Source organism: Cyprinus carpio, unplaced genomic scaffold (genome assembly GCF_018340385.1).
Source record: "Cyprinus carpio isolate SPL01 unplaced genomic scaffold, ASM1834038v1 S000000004, whole genome shotgun sequence".
NCBI lineage: Eukaryota > Metazoa > Chordata > Actinopteri > Cypriniformes > Cyprinidae > Cyprinus > Cyprinus carpio.
In genome coordinates, this window is record NW_024872757.1 from 363906 (window position 1) to 379897 (window position 15992).

Sequence of the window (15992 nt, forward strand, 5' to 3'; positions counted from 1 at the left end):
TATCAATCACAAAAGTCCTGCAATTTAATTAAATATAGGGTCTGCAGTGCCACATGTTTAACCCTGGGTTGGGGCCTGCGGGTGGTTTTGGGGGCTAGAGAAGTTTTGACATGCCCTGATATTTGTGTTTTTTTCAGTTGCTTATAAACACTATAAATTGCTAAAGTCTAAATAACACTGTAATCAGCACCCAACGTGGGTACAATAATATGTGAGCAGCATTGTATGTACATTATTGTGTTTTTGAGAAAGCAACGTTATGCGTGGTTAGTTAAAAAACTAAAATTTTGAAGTCACTGACATAAGACAATAAAACACTTTTGGAGACAGATTTTTTTTTTTGAGTTTTTGCTTGCAAAAATGATGTGAAAATCATCTTGATTACTCGCTCACAGAAAATAATATAGGTTGATTTACATTTTTAAGACACTTTTTGTGTAGGAAGGTATATGCGAGAAGGCGTCACATGTCATGTATTATTCTGCGATTCCACACCTGAGAAGACAAAGTCCCGGGTATAAACACATTCAAAATACTTAGACCAGAGTAGATATTTATGAACAGAAGCTTATTAGGAATAAAATTATAAACACAAGCATGCTTTGTATGTAGGCCTATGCAATATATATAGTTCAACATATATGGCTATATTCATGAACAGAGAATAGCCTATCTCAGTAAAGTTTTGTCTAACCATTCTCACTGATATTAGGCTAGCAACAATATATTTTTTTATATCGTATTGCTGTTTATGTTATATAACATAAAAAAACATCCTGGCATGGTGAGACAGTCCGGTGAGTGAGAACAAAGTCAATAGTTACTCGACTAGGAACTCAACTGTCAAGGCTAATTTTATTCACTTAAACATCGGATGTAGTAATTAATTTCTGTATTTTTCGATGAGACCGCTATGTTAGCAATAATAATGTTTCCCCTCCTGCTTGATGGATAGTTATGTCTACAATGGACACGAGCGCTGTCTCGGCATGACCACAAACAGCTTGAAGTTGTCTAATTTGGCACAGTCTCCCTGCGCACTAATAGTAGTACGGCTGCTTATTCTTGTCATTATGTGTGAATTTTTAGGTGTTTTGTTTGTTTTAACTTTGAACTTTTTTATTGAGAATTTTTACTTGTCCTTACAAGTACATTTTTAGCTGTATTATTTGTGTCACCTTTAAAAATTGCATTGTGGTGGCTGAAAAACACTGGGAACAAGTGGAGGGAACGGGTCAAATCCATGGAATAAGAGAAAAAATGTGTTCTTGTGCTTTTGGATGTCAGAATCAGAATGCAAATAATTTTTATAGAATAATGTCATCAAAGATGGGGGGCCACCTTTTAAGCTAAACGCAGACGTTTTAAACGAGACAAACCATGGATGAAACCTGCTATGATTACCCTACTTTTAAAGCAGCATAAATTAAATTTTAACAATGGGTTTATATAATATTCAGTATAGGGGACATATTGTATTAGGACCTACAGTTAAAGCATGAAATACTATTTAAACCTATAACATTTTTACATTTACATTTAGCCCACCTATTTTATGGCACAATTCTGACTTTTTTTTTCTCGCAAATGCAAGTTTATATCTCCTAAGTTCAGACTTTATAACTTTACCTCAACAACTGCGAGTTTGGCAATTCTGAGGGGAAAAAAAGCCAGGGGCCTCGTGTATAAAACTTTCCATAGATTTCATCCTAAAAGTGTATGTACGCACAAAAGCTAGATTTGGCGTACACACAAAAGTTTTCAGATTTATTAAACCATGCGTATGCCAAAACCTGCACAAAAATCCTTTTATAAATCCCTGTCAGAGGAAGATTGTGCGTACGTGCATCTTCTCCCCAAAATCACCATACAGTAAGTGGCCATCCAAAACGGTGGTTCTACCGCCGCTCGTACCGCCGCCGCCGCCGCGTCTGTAAAGTGCATTTGCAGCTTTTCACCGCTGAGTGGCGCTTTAATCACAAGTTTTCAAACAAGCGCATTAAAGCACATTTTCGCAAATAGACGTCAGCTTTGCCTCACCGATGTGTTACATTTGACTGCAGTCGGGGAAATGAAAGAAAAACACTGTAGGCTAGTTAAAATATTTAATATTCACAGATGAAAGTTTAGTCCTTATGAAGATATGTGCATTTCTTAGAACGAAATTCAAGCAGGATAAATGTCCAAGCCTGTGCCCGAACCTGTGCTTATATTTTCTCTACACCATATTTTAGATTTGACACATTTAAATAGTGTGCAGTATTATTTATATAATATGAATTATGTGTTATATTGTTTTAAAAAGAAAATGTGGTTTACTTTGCATCGGAGCATTTAAGAGTGGTAGCCTAGTGAGCTAGGCTTTGCGTGTTTCATAGAAAATATTTTCTTTATTTTAGTAAAACGTGAGGCACTGTATAATTTTGCTCCCATTATTTAGGCCTAATTAAAACAAGAAACGAACAAAATAAACCTGCACGATTTAACGAACTCATTGAAACTCTAAAGAATGGACTGATTAATAAAACGTCTTCACGTATAAACTCAAGTTCTCTCATTATAATCAACGAAATACACACGATGTAAAAAAGAGCTTCATTAATTGACAACTTCAGTGATTTTAAATGGAGTCTTCTTTACCTGCTTTCATATAATTTAAGTAAAGTAAAAATAAATAAATACATTTAATAAATAAATGAATTGCAGCCGCATTTAAATGCAGGTTTGTCTAATATTTCCGTAAAATATCAGAGGCAAGATTTGCTCGGCGGCGCATGATGCTGAGTGCAAGTGCAGCATTTATTCTTATTGGTCTACATATTTTATCTTCATTACAAATCTTGTTTGGTTTATTTAGGATAATTGCATGTAAAAAAAATTTTTTACTTTGTAATGCATATGCAAAATGTGAATTATTATTCATATTTAAGTTGTTTGTGCAAAAATTATTACATGCGGTGTCTCACATACATGAGAAATATATCTACAGAAAGCTTGAAATGTCTTTTAAACGAATCAATTCAGAACAAAAGCATTATGTAATATGTGAAGTTTCATTTCTCTCTAAAGGCACGTCCATGTGGAGAGAGTCAGCACTGTGAAATTTCATCTTGCAGCTGACAAGAAAACATTGTTTTATTAATAAATAATTAAATGTTATGTCTCCTTTTTCACAATTATTAAGCTACTTCTGCCTGTGCTTTGTTGGCAAACTTAATGCATGTGCTTGAAGCGCGGAATATATAAGGCTCATTATGGATTATAGATGTAAATTTATATAAACCTGCGATTAGTTGAATAATGGACAAATGAACGACTAGTAACTAGAAAAATCTACGTGGGGGTAGACCTATTAAATACCCTCTAGACATCTCTGTTAAAGTTTTTAAAGCATTTTATACGCGTTTGCATAAATTCTTCTTTCAGAATGGTCTGTAATGGAGAGATGCCTTAACACTGATTTTTCCTCTGAAACACAAAAACGAAAATTGAAATAAAATCAATATTTTATGTTTTGAGAATGATTGGGCTCAACCCTCCCCCGCGCGTCTGAGACCATGCTGCCAAGCAGAGGATGAGCAGTGTGGTGCAAAATGTTTTTTATACAGTCTATGGGTGCGAAGAGCAGATTTTTTAGCAGTCGTGGTTTTCACTCGTTCCAAGAGCGTCCACAACCACTCCATCACGAGTACAATTCATGCCAACAGCCCGTAATATAACTGCATATTCAGCAATAATTCACATGAAAAACATATTTAGCTATAGCTTGATAATCTCTCCGATCAGAAGACTATAATGACGGCAATAGTCGAGCGTTACAGGCTAGTTCTCAAGGAGTTTGTCTTTCTTTTACTGATTATTTTCGGGTTAAAGCATGATTTAAAAACAGATACAGCACATTCACACGCAATCGCTGTCGCAATAATGCATTCAAACAAATGTAATTTTTACAGTGCTTCATCTGTATCTGATTTTGAATGAGCAGAAATCTGTAAGAAATGCATCGATCTGTAGATAAAAAATAACTGACGAAAATGTACTGTTATTTTCATCAAAAACAAAATTTGCACAGCAGAAAGCAGCAATTATACCTTTTAATGCTGACAATGTTATTAGTTTGGCGTTTGGTAGGAAAAAAAAGTTTGCACACAATAGCCTAATCCCCTTTGAAACTCTCTTGTTATTTTATTATTTATTTTTATTTTATTTTTATAAGCTTCATTATGAAAATAACATTTCAACTTTAGGAGCGAGTGCGGAGCGGTGTTTTCTGGTATCAGTGAGCGCGGAGCGGAGTGATATTAAATGCTCGGAGCGCGGAGGGAGGGATATTGTTGCTGCTACACTCTCACATACTCTGCTGCCGAGTGAGAGAGATGTTTCAGCTATATGAACAAGACACGGTTAGACAGTGTCTGCTATATTTACAAATAATTGATATAAGAAATAAAAATAAATACATAACCCTAAACCAGCGGCATAACGAGATGAAAATATAGACTAGAAAATATATTTACACTTGCTCTGTCCTCCGTCCATGACACGGGGACTCACTGTGGAGCTGCCAGTTTTAATCTGAACAGCCTCTTAACGCAGAGTGGATGGTTAGATGCATGATGGGCTAGTATTAAAAAATAAATTAATAAATAAAATAAACTAAAGGTCTTTCCAGCATTAAGGTAATAACGTTACTGCTTTTTATTAATCATCTTGTCTCAGTTATAAATTTGATTGGTAAATGATAAAGAAATTATATGAAAACTTGTTTTGAACAATTTCTTTGTCATTTTGAATATTGATTTTAAGGTAGGGAGGCAAAAAAAATCGATTTAAATCGTAAATCTGATTTTTTTTGTGTGAAAAAAAATTGGGGATTCATGGAATGGATTTTTTCCTATTGCCCAGCCCTAATGCAACAGTTTGCACCTTTTTTGGGGGGGGGGGGGGGGGATGGGGGGTCAAGGCAACTTCCTCTGAAATTAAGTTATAATAACTTATAAATTGCACTATACAGTAGTCAACATTTGAAGTGGATCAAACCTTTCTTTAAAGTTGTCCTAAAAACCTGTTCTGCAAGTTTGAAACCCTCATAAGACACTGTCCATATGCTGTGGACAGTGTCATATGCTGTGGACAGTGGTCTGTGGACCCCCACAAACTATACAGAACTACCCCAAAACCCCAGCCCCCCTCCAGCTGAACTGAACTCGGTCTTTGTCTCTGAGAACGGTGTGTTGTTATGCTACTGGGTTTGAAACATGCTTGAACTCACAGCAGCCGTTCTCTTTTATTCATTATTTTCCATGCAGCCCATATTATTATTTTCACTAGACCAAAATAATAACAAATTATCAATTGATAATTAATCATTATTTTTGCGAAAAATCATTATTTGTGAACGTAGGCGTTTTGAGGCAGGCTTTAAGATCAAGCGGAATCCTCCGTCAGCTGCTCCTGCTTCACAGCGAGCGTCTCGCGCTCACTGACCAGCTTCACCGTCCACGTTTGAGTTTATAAAGTCAGTTTGAGCGAATTCAACTTACTGATCATGAGCCCAACATTTAGCAAGGCGGGAAAACATTCAGTCTACCTGAAGGAAGACGTATTTCATTGAGTTAATGCTGTTAAATAGAGAGTAAAAAAAAAAAAAAAAAAAAAAAACTACTGTAGGCTATTCTTAAACTTGGACATCATTATATTGAGGTACAAATCCAAACACCAGAAGCAACCTACACTCTCAGTGTTCTTTTACTGAAAAGTATGCATATTATTTATTTATTTATTCACACGCTATATGGTTGAAATAATATTTTAGTTGAAAACTTTGTGCCATTGTTTAAAAAAATGCATCATAGAAATGTTTCATAGACCTTCAGTTGTCATGCTTTAAAATCCCACTGCCATTTTGTAATTTCACTGTATTTTCACCTCCTAAATCACTACCCAATTCTATAATGGTAAAATTTATTCAGGGCCGATTGCATTTTTTTATGACATTATTTATTTTTATTTTTATTTTTTGAATAATTGTAGCCTACATAAATGGATGAATCAAAAAAAATATAACTTTAACTGCAGGCAGATATAGGCCTATATTATTGTACATTACAAATATTTGGATCGTCCCTTATTCTGTCCCTTATTTTATTAAAGAATAAAGATTATGAATAAATAATAAAAGAAAGAACCTCTATTAGCCCTTATTTGCAGGTTGTAGGAGATATGTGAGCGATAAATAGATGTAAAAAAGAAAAAAAGTGGGTGCTTGGTTTCAGTAAAAACGAATACAGCTCGTAAGAAATGCTATGATGAAAAAGTCATGCTAACTTATTAATTCATAAAAATAATTTAAGCAATTTAAAACCTTTTTATACTAGATTCAACTTGAATTTCAATATATTAAACTGACTTTAAAATCTTAAGGAGTTTATAAGTTTGAAATGGTAAAATGTCACAGTGCGTGTTAAATAGCCTAAATGAACTTGTATCTTATATAGTATCCGAAGACCTTGATTGCATGTTAGCATAAAACTAACAATATATATATTTTTTTAAATGAACAATTCCTGTATTAAAATGTGACAGCAACCTTTATATCAAACATTTTGAAATCGTCCACAGCTGAGCATCGCGAGAGGCAGATCTGAAGTTATATTTGTTTTGTTCACGAAGTGAATTCGATGCACAAAGTCATTTTTAGATGCAGTGGAAAAAATAAAGCTGGATAAAAACTCACGAAAACACGCTAAAAAATATATAAAGTTTGTGAGAGTTGCATTTTCTTAAATTCAGAAATAATAACGGGCAGGCCTAATAATGTTTATAGGCTAATGTACCAACAGGATATTTTTAGTTCCCTTCACTTTACAACAAATCCTTTACATTTAACAAATTTATTAGAACAGAACAAGAATTACAAATATATAATTCTAATGGATAAATATAATTGCAGTATATAATAATATAGGCTTATAAACCAACAACAAAATAATAATAATTAAAAATAATTTAAAGCGATACATAAATAAGGTAAGGTTGGGCTTATCTCTCTCATTCGGGACAAATCCAAACATGTTGTCCATTTGAAACTAAACTCTTATTCATGAGGTAAAATAGGCTTTGGATTTCACACGTGTTTCAGTTTTTCAGTTATCGACGGAAAAAAAATCATAATTAGCAAAAAATATGCCAAAGTAGACCGCTGCTCGCGCCGCATGGCTCGTGAACGACTGCTGTTTCCAGATGTGCGCGTGAGGCACCAGCGCGATCAAAGTCACAATTCACAATTTTTGGTCACACAGTAGGCTAAAGGCATAATTCAAAAATGCAAAGTGTTAGCAGTAAGAGAAAAATCAAGAATAATTACAGAGTGAATAAGAATTAATTGTAAATGCTGGACCGTTCTCATTTCGCTCTGCAAATGGAACCTGAAGATTATTATTATTTTTTAACCAAGAATGAACCGAAATGAAAACATTTAGCTGGAATCTGGAGATTATTATAATTTTTGTAACCAAGAACTCTCGCGTTGCTCAGCTGTGGACGATATATATATATATATATATATGTATGTATGTATGTATATATATATGTATGTATATATGTATATGTAATGACTGTTTAGTAATAACAATAGCATGCATAAGAGTCTTTGTGTAAAGGTCTTTCTTTAAATATTTGATGAGTAGACTGTAGCCTGAGCCAATCCTATCCAATCCTTTTTAATGGCTTTTAAGGATGTTATAATGTATATTATAATGTTATTGTTGTTTAACGTCTTCCTTTCATTTTACAATTACATTCAGTTCGCAATCCGTCCCTTTGCGCCACCTGGCGGTAGTTTCGAGAATGATTTTAACACGCGACTGATTTGCAGTTAACGCCGCGGCCCTGCGGGGCGGTATTACCCATTTTGGTTGTCTACCTACTGTATATGGAGCATACAATGCCTAGTTTTACTATGCATAACCTCATCTGCATGTCATTTCAATGCATATTCCCATCCACGTGACCATGTTTAACACCGTCAAAGGTACAAGACGTTAGGAAAATATGACATGCGGACTAAAAATGCTATTTGTATGGTACATTACATTGCTGAAAATCATTCACTGTCCTTGTCTTGTTTTCGAATAAATGTTTCAAAATTAATGTAAAAAAACAAAATTGTATAAAATACTTCTCAGAGAATCTTTTTTAGAATAGAGTAGATCTCATTTCCACTGGCCAAAGCAGTGTTTGAGTTACTGTGACTTGTCAGGTTTTACAGTGTACCATGCGGCATGTTGCTCTGCATAAAATTTTTTGCAAATCTCATAAACACTTTATTCACAATAGAATATAGATAACATATCAAATGTTGAAAGTGAGACATTTTGAAACGTCATGCCAAATATTGGCTCATTTTGGATTTCATGAGAGCTACACATTCCAAAAAAGTTGGCCGGAAAAGTTAAATGTACATATAAGGAACAGCTGGAGGACCAATTTGCAACTTATTAGGTCAATTGGCAACATGATTGGGTATAAAAAGAGCCTCTCAGAGTGGCAGTGTCTCTCAGAAGTCAAGATGGGCAGAAGATCACCAATTACCCCAATGCTGCGGCGAAAAATAGTGGAGCAATATCGGAAAATAATTTCTCAGAGAAAAATTGCAAAGAGTTTGATGTTATCATCATCTACAGTGCATAATATCATCCAAGGATTCAGAGAATCTGGAACAATCTCTGTGCGTAAGGGTCAAGGCCGGAAAACCATACTGGATGCCCGTGATCTTCGGGCCCTTAGACGGCACTGCATCACATACAGGAATGCTACTGTAATGGAAATCACAACATGGGCTCAGGAATACTTCCAGAAAACATCGTCGGTGAACACAAAACCAAGCCGTTGCCGGCTAAAACTCTATAGGTCAAAAAAGAAGCCATATCTAAACATGATCCAGAAGCGCAGGCGTTTTCTCAGGGCCAAGGCTCATTTAAAATGGACTGTGGCAAAGTGGAAAACTGTTCTGTGGTCAGACGAATCAAAATTTGAAGTTCTTCTTGGAAAACTGGGACGCCATGTTATCCGGACTAAAGAGGACAAGGACAACCCAAGTTGTTATCAGTGCTCAGTTCAGAAGCCTGCATCTCTGATGGTGTGGGGTTGCATGAGTGCTTGTGGCATGGGCAGCTTACACATCTGGAAAGGCACCATCAATGCTGAAAGGTATATCGACGTTCTAGAACAACATATGCTCCCATCCAGATGTCCATTCTTTCAGGGAAGACCTTGCCTTTTCCAACATGACAATGCCAGACCACATACTGCATCAATTACAACATCATGGCTGCGTAGAAGAAGGATCCGGTTACTGAAATGGCCAGCCTGCAGTCCAGATCTTTCACCCATAGAAAACATTTGGCGCATCATAAAGAGGAAGATGCGATAAAGAAGACCTTTGTCAGTTGAGCAACTAGAAGCCTGTATTAGACAAGAATGGGACAACATTCCTATTCCTAAACTTGAGCAACTTGTCTCCTCAGTCCCCAGACGTTTGCAGACTGTTATAAAAAAAAGAGGGGATGCCACACAGTGGTAAACATGGCCTTGTCCCAACTTTTTTGAGGTGTGTTGATGCCATGAAATTTAAAATCAATTTATTTTTCCCTTAAAATGATACATTTTCTCAGTTTAAACCTTTGATATGTTTTATTTGTTAAATATAGAGTATCACTTTTTACATTGAAACTTCCACATCATTACATTCTGTTTTATTTATTCACAATTTGTACACTGTTCCAACTTGGAATCGGGTTTGTAATAGTTTTAAACAAATCAAATGTTTTAGGATATTTAAATAGTCTATAGTAGAATCAGAAATACGGTGTGTGTAAATAAGTGTATATAATTGTCTGACGTGGCGTCACTGAAAAAATATAAAAAAGAAACGTGCAAATTTTACAGTTTGCTTCAGATTCTATCCTTCAATCATAATGCTGTTTTCATAATGTTCTGGAGATCGCAGAAGAAGTCTGCCCTTTACGTGATATAAACACCTCTGTGCAGTCTTGGTTGTGCAGTAGGCTAATATAATCGGACCGATTCAAACTTGCCAGTGGACCGTTCAACCACCGAATCCAGCAGTGTGTGCCTAGCACTCATCACAGTCATTAAAACAGCATGAAAGAAGAAAAGTGATCAAAAAACAGCGCATAAGCTACAAATGTTTAAATATCTAAATTCATATGTTTTGTTTAACTTTTGAATAATAACTTTATGTAATGTCAATGCTTAACTCCATCCATGAGCAGAGTATTTTATCTAAAAGTGGTATATTGAAAGGAAAAAGAGTCTGAAATCATTACTTCGCTATTACTCCAGTACTAGACAGTATTGCACATATTTACGCCAAGTATATATTTTTTTATAAATCCCTATATGTACGTGGAAAATTGCTTACGCAAATTTCTATGCCTGTTTTGTGCATTTTGTTTATACATGAGGCCCCAGGAGTGTGGGATTATAGAGGAAATTTACACCCCCGGTTCACAGTGTGTGTGTGTGTGTGTGTGTGTGTGTGTGTGTGTGTGTGTGTGTTCACTGCTGTGTGTGTGCACTTGGATGGGGTTAAATGCAGAGCACGAATTCTGTGTATGGGTCACCATACTTGGCCACATGTCACTTCACTTCACTTACTGACTTCACCCTCAGCTGGAAGATTGGCAGCTTAGTTTTTTCAATCAACTTCATTCAAAGTTAAATTGATGCCACTTTGTTCATTCTTTAAGTGAACTTTTGCGCACTAGTGATTAGATTCACTGTTGAAGCTTGAACATCAGAATAGAGTACAGATGACACATCCGGTGTGTAATGTCTGTGAGATGTCTGAGTCGCAGCGCTTGTCACTGGAGCTGCTGGAGACAAGACCTCGATTTGGCTTTTTTTAAAGGATAACAGTGGAGTTCAGTACACAGATGTTTGTGAGGAAACAGCTAATCACTTTATCAATTAACAGCCTCTCCATTATCTTTAACATGTTTACCACTAAACTTTCATTTTGGACTGAGCTGTATTTGGAAATAAAAACTAAATAAATGCTGTTTTATAAGTTATGGAAAATTGTTTTTATTTGTATCTCCAAACAAAAACTGTCGTAAAACTGAAAGCATTCAATAGTTCAGAATCAGATTTAATGTGAAATATATTTTAATCTAAGATGTGGTTTTGGTAATTGATTTATTTCTGATATTTTTGTTCTGGCTAGTATAAGTTCTGAATGGCTGTTAAAAAAATAAAATAAAATAAAAAAATGCTGGTGAGCGAGTTATTTTAAGCTTATAACGTGAATTTAAAAGATTCACCTAGTTTTTTTTGGCAGAATGTTTACAGATTTCACCAGATTTGTACAACAAACTGTTTAAAAAACATTTTGGGAGATAAACACAGAAACTTAAAGGTCACTGTTAAGTTTTCCACTAAAATAAAAGTCTTGTATTGAAAAGTAAAGAAATTAAGACAGCGTTGTAAGTATGGTTTAGGCTTAAGTACTGTACTTTGAAATATAAAATATTATAATTATCAAATTAAAAAGTTATTTCACAATGTGATTATCATGCAGATATCATATTGGTGGATAAAAGTGGTAGCTAAAGCTGCTATTTGTGTAATTGTATGTATATCTTAATTAGTTGTGTTCTCTCTTCTACAGGTTAAACTGCATCAGTATTACAGATGAAGGTTGTGCTGCTCTGGCATCAGCGTTTAATTCAAACCTCAGAGAGCTGGATCTGAGCAGGAATCAAATAGGAGACTCTGGAGTGACAGAAATCTCCAGTCTGCTGAGAAATTCACAGACACTGCAGATACTCAGGTCTGAATTTGGTTAATCTAAACATGAATCAATGTAAAGCTCCAGATGGTCTGTAAACTGATGCTGTGTCACAAGGAATGGGTCAGTGATGTGAAATTGGTGTGTTGGTGTAGATACACTTATAAAATATTGACAGATTGATTTTTTTTTTAAGGTGATGGGAAATGTTAATATCCTAATGGTGTAATGTTTTTATTTATTTATTTATTTCTGTAGACTTTCAGACTGCAGTATCACTGAAGAAGTTATAATACAGTTGCAATCAAATTATTCAACCCCCTTGACCTGCAAGACATTTTGCTGCAGAGAACAACATTTTATGAAACCAGTTCAACACGGGCATCAGTAAAGTATTAGAGAAAGTTTGTTAATACACTTTTGAGTTATTCTGAGAAAGGAACATTGATGAATTATGATTAAATTCTAATTGGATCTAAACATTCATGTTCAAAGAATGCGCAGAATCTTTTATTCTTTATAATCTGCAATAAATGCTGCCTGTAATTGTTTAGAAGCTTCTGTCACCTCTCTACTACAGTCTTGGTCCATTCCTCGCCTGAAAAAGCTTCCAGATCACTGATAATCTTTGTTTTTTTTACATTGCCACTGCTTTCTTCAAATTCATCCAGATATTTTCAATGAGAATTAAATCTGGAGACTGAACAGGCCACTCAAGAACCATTCTATGACTGATCCCTGAACCAAGCAGAAGTAGATTTGGATGTGTACTTTGGGAAGACAGTCCTGCAGGAAAGTCCATTGATCATCAGCTTCAGTCTTTGCATCAAATGCATCACAATTCTTGTCAAAATGGCCTGATACTTCAAAGAATCCATGATGTCCTTCATACAGTCATGATTTCCACTTCCTGCTGCAGTAAAGCAACCCCATAACAGGACTGATCCACCTCCAAGTTTGACGATGGAGATGGTGTTCTTCTGCTTATGAGCTTTGTCTCTTTTGCAGCAGACATACTGCTGATCCATGGGTCCAAAAAGTTCCAGTTTGGTCACATCACTCCATAAAATGTTCTTCCAGAGCTCCACAGGTCTACACAAATGAATTTTAGCAAGTTCAAGTCTGCCTTTTGTTCTTCTTGATCAAGAGTTGTATTTATCAAGATGTCTCAACATGAAGGCCATACTTGTCTAGTGTTCTTCTTACACACTGCATTGAAATGGTTTTCCTCCTTTCATCGGGTCATCTTGCAAGTCTTTAGCTGTACATTGTAGGTTTTTCTTAGTTACTCTGATTAAACATTTTTATGATATTGTGGTTTTCTTCAACACCCTCAAAGGTTTTCTGGTACAACACACTTTAAGCTAAAGAATAAGGCTGAGAGCTGTCTCTAGGAACTTTTAATGTCTTGGAAATCTTCATATAGCCTTAGACTTTCTTAAGTAATACCGTTATTTATTCTCTATAGATTCTCTGTAGCTTTTTGTGAGATCTGTTTACTTTGCCATTTTTTGCTACAATCTCCGAGGGGTTGAGTAATTTTGATTGCAACTGTAGGTTATAATTGTGGAAAATTAAAACTGAAAAAATTTAAAAATTGCATTTGTTGTAGTTTACGTTCACCAGTATAGAATTTTACCCAGCTTTACTGTGAAAAGAGTCCATTCAGGTCAAAATTCCCCACTTCTGTGACAATCTGTGAATAACATCTTTATCTTTAATAGACTTTCAGACTGCAGTATCACTGAAGAAGGTTATAAAGCTCTGTCTTCAGCTCTGAGATCAAACCCTTCACACCTGATAGAGCTGGGTCTCACAGGAAATGATCCTGGACCATCAGGAGTGAAGCAGCTCAATGATTTACTACAGGACCCAAACTGTCAACTCAAGACACTGAGGTGAGACGTGATGAAATAATGCTAAATAAATGATACGCATGTGAATTATTTGTATTATATATAAATTATATTATATTATAGTATATTATATTAATGTGTATTATAGAATATTATATTATTTCAGTAATTCAGTAATGTACACAATTTGTTGTTGAAAATGATCAAAGATGAAAGATGAGATGCTGCAGCTGCTGTTGTTTTGATGATAAATGTCAGCACAGTTTAGTTGTGTTAAAAGTTTTAGATTTTAATATTTGTTAAAAGTTCTAGATGTGCTGGTATTCAGTAGATTGGTGCCTCAGTTAACATTTATGATTTTGTTATTTTGTACATTTCTCATGAAAAACATATTCAGTGTGATTTATTATCCTGATTGTTTAAATATTACTGAATGCACTGTACATTAATGTACATCAAGCTCAGATTCACAACACTGTAGATCACTGATCTAGAATAGAGAACTGGATTGCTCATGACGTCATGAATGTGAAGCTGCCGCACCGCCATTTTGGTAATCCCTAGTGTGCGTAAACGTTCTATTGAATTAATAGGAAATTGTATGATTTTAGCAAGACAACATCACATAACAAATCAGCGTTTTTAAATCTGAAGTATCCCTGTATATTCTTACAATGCAAACACCCAAGGGAATTTCCCCTACTTATTAAAAAGCTACGTTCATTATAGTAGCGAATATCATGAACATGATAAACATCAGACGGACACGACCTCAACATATAACAAATTAAAAATTTGTATTTCTTAAATATGTGTATGGATTGACAAAGTGCTCATTCTGAAATCTGAAGAAAGATTTATGCTTCATAACTTATATAATTTTGTTATAGTGTTTTTTATTCGTACAGTAGGTGCTATCTGCAAATGTTTTCAACAATGATTTTGTTAACAGCATTCATTTTGAAGCAGGTAATGATTTTAAATGCTGGTTAAATTATTATTAATTTAGCGTACAACATTTTACATGGAAAACAGTAGCTAATGCTAGTAAACATATTTGCATGATCTTGGAGAGTCTGAAATAGATGTTGCTCAATCAGGACATTAAAAATATACACATCATAATTTATTCAGAGAAATAACTCAATACAGACAGTACGAACATGAAGCTTTATTTCAAGATGGTAAATTAAGCTTTTCAGTTTCAGTATTGAGCAATATTAACAGAAGATATTGTATTATTCATTGTATATTCAAATCAATTTCGGATACTAATAGGTTCATATTTAATAATTCCTGAATAATCTTGTAAATAAAGAAATAGGCTATATTTTGAGTTGGATCAGTTGCCCTGTGTCGTCAGTGCGCAGCATTTACATTTACATTTATGCATTTAGCAGACGCTTAAAAGCGACATACAGGGCATTCAGGCTAACAATTTTAAGACTGAGTTTGATTTTGATTTTGTATACATATTTATATGTATATTTAAAAACTACATTTTTGAATTTTTTGAAAGCTTATTTATTTCAGTGGTATTGCCAAATGACAGACACACCTACCTAAACGCTTTAAATACATCCTTATCCTGACCAAAAAGACCATAAACATTGCAGATAACATGTGAAGTAAAAATGACTTTACATACACACAACATAAAAAAAAAATCCTGTTTGACTGATTTGCTTCAAATCGGGTGATTTTAGGTCAGCGGTTTGCATGTGACTCAATGGTGGTCTCTGCTGGTAGGGAATAGTAAGATGGCGGATCAAACCGTTGGCTTCACTGTCTTTTGGCAGTTTAGAATGTGATGAGCGATCCAGTCATATATAGATCAGTGCTGTAGATCTACTACAGCAGATCTATCACAGACCACAAACATGTGATGTGTGTCAGGAGAGGATCAGTGATAACACACACACACACACACACACACACACGTCTGAACCTGCAGTTCCTCTCATAATGCGCAGAATTACTGTTGCATCAACACAGACATCAGTTAAATAAAACTATCCAGAGATGGTCTGAACCCAGATCATGTTCTCTGTTAGTGGATCAGCAATCCAGTGTTTGGTGAATTCTGCTACATAATAATATCAAAAGATCAACTTAATATATCACTATGAATGCTTAGCTGTCACAAGCTAGTTATCTCTTTGATAACTTTCCTCATCTCCTGCTTAAAAACCAGAAAGATCTTGAGATTTTTGAGATTCATGATCTAGTGAGCTTTTGCCCCTGAGTTTCTTTTAAAGAATTTACTTATGACTTAAAAAAAAAAAAAAAAAAAAAAAAAAAAAAAAAAAAAACTTTTCGTTAAA